This window comes from Bison bison, unplaced genomic scaffold (genome assembly GCF_000754665.1).
Source record: "Bison bison bison isolate TAMUID 2011002044 unplaced genomic scaffold, Bison_UMD1.0 scf7180017864250, whole genome shotgun sequence".
NCBI classification, from domain to species: domain Eukaryota; kingdom Metazoa; phylum Chordata; class Mammalia; order Artiodactyla; family Bovidae; genus Bison; species Bison bison.
The window spans coordinates 258,697-261,081 of NW_011494822.1; positions in this window are offsets into that span (position 1 = coordinate 258,697).

Sequence of the window (2,385 nt, forward strand, 5' to 3'; positions counted from 1 at the left end):
ATGTGGCGTGAGGGTTGGGGCCGTCGGGGGACGTCGCATCTTGGACAGAAACCACCTCAGGTCCATGGGCGGACGCGGAGCCCACGGGTGAAACAGCGCTTCTTTCTGTCTCCTCACCCTCCTTTCCTTCTTTAATTTCCACCGCTCTGGACAGCGTGCCTACCCGGTGCCAGCTCCTGAGAGGCCCTCGGGGCACCAAGGTGAACAAAACCCGGCGGCCGCTGGAGCTGGGGACAAACTAGAAGATTCCAGGCCTGGGCGGGCAGGCTGAGGGCCACAGTGGGGAACGAGGTCAAAGACACCACCGGGGATGGTTGGCGGGGGCCTGAGTGAGGTTCCAACTGCCTAGGCCTCTGCATCTTGAGGCCCTGGCGTTCTGTGCGACCTGCCCGTGGTGATCCCCGTGGCCTCCAGTGTCCTCCGGGCTGACTGGGAACCTGGCATCCCCGAGGTCGGGAGGACGGGGTGGGGCTGCGGACAGGAGAGATGGACGCCCGAGCGAGCCTTGAACCGAAAGTGAACCCCGGGCGCACCGGCCTCCTGTAGTCCGGGGCTTTCTCTCTGAAGCCAAAAATACCCCGGGTCATAGTTTGCTTTTTCTTTTCTAAGTAGCCATATTTACATAAATCCCCACTGGAAATTTCCACCTTTCAAGACTGACCGCTGTTTTTGGTGTTTCCAGAGGCTAAATGAAGTCAGGGGATTTTTACAAGTTGAAGTGACCCTCCCCCTCTGCCCAGGCAGAGAGATGAGTTTGCTAACCCTCCCCTCCTCTAACCCCAGGCCAGCTGTGCCTATCAAAGTACCCAGAGGGCTGGGCTGGGGGTCCCCAGGGATGGGGCTGTGGTCCTGGAGTGGGGAAGTGGACCCCCAGGAGTGGGCAACCCCTCAGCCCTCATCCCTGGGTATTTCACCACCAAAGTTAAGCTCTATCTTCAGAGTTCCCCACTTCCTCCTTTCCTTCCTTGGAAATTCGGTTGCAAATATCACTACATGGTGTAACCTTTAAAGGTAAACTTCTGAAATGGCCAGCTCCAAATAAAAACTAGCCTTTTGTGAGGGATCCAACTCCAAACCAAACTGGTTTTCCCTTTTAGAAATGCTCCCCTTTTACCACAAAGACAAGAGATGCTCAGTGTTGTGAGAGAACACACAATTAGGCCTTGGGGATTTTAAGTCAACATTATATGTACAAAATCTACCCAAGAAGGAGAAAGCAGCTTATCAAAACTGCCAACACACTCAGAACTCTTAATAGGTAACATTTTACAGAACTGTATTTGATCCAAGATAGTTAAGTTTCAATGGAATAGCTGAATTCTGTTCTTTTGATTGATGATGTTTAAGTTTTTAAATATTAATATTCTTTCTTTCTCTTGAGCTTTTTATTTTGTATTGGGGTATAGCCAATTGACAATGTTGTGATAGTTAAGTTTTATATATGTATGGCAATTAAACAGCTGGTTGATTCAGTTGAATAATTTGTCCTTGGGCTATTTAAAAAAAAATTCACTATTTTAGTTATATTTCTCAAAGAGGCCACCTAACTGTAATAGCTATAACAGGAAGGTCTTAAAAAATTACAAGCAGTGTATTTAAAGACTGAAAACTGAATGCACCTGTAATGGCACACTCCCCACAAAATTTGTTTAGAAAGCAAAGTGAGATGACCTAACGGTGGAGCCATGCATGAACCCTCCCCATGCGTGCATGTGTGATAAGTCACTTCAGACTCTTTGCAACCCCACGGACTGCAGCCTGCCAGGCTCCTCTGACCATGGGGATTCTTCAGGCAAGAAATACTGAAGTGGGTTGCCATGCCCTCCTCCAAGGGATATTCCCAACCCAAGGATCAAACCCACGTCTCTTATGTCTCCTGCATTGGCAGGTGAGTTCATTGCTTATCAAATAACCAAGGTCCCAACCTCTAGAATAGAACGAATGGCAGAATGATTTTAAGCATTTCATATGTCTGAATTTTAGCACGTAGTAACTGTTGACTTTCGTTATTATGAAAGTTAGAGTATCCATTTGCTGTATGACATAAACTCCTCTGCGGCAACAGGTGCTCCAAATGTGTTGCCCTGTTTGCCGAGAGAACTACCCACGTGAGCTGAAAGAGAAATGCTTTTCGTTTTTTCTTTTGGAAGGCAGTGCACCTTGGGATACAGTGCAGACTGTGCTATCTGACAAACTGACTTCTGATGACATCCCCACTGTTGAGTTGCAATCATAATAGTTCTAGATCTTGACTGAGTTACACCTGTATTTGACCAACTCCTAGTCTTGATACTTAGGATATTCCCAAAATTTTCCTACTGTATCTGTAAAGAAAAAAAAAATGTTGCTGGCCATTCCAGTTCTACAAGGATCAAGTCATAAGGC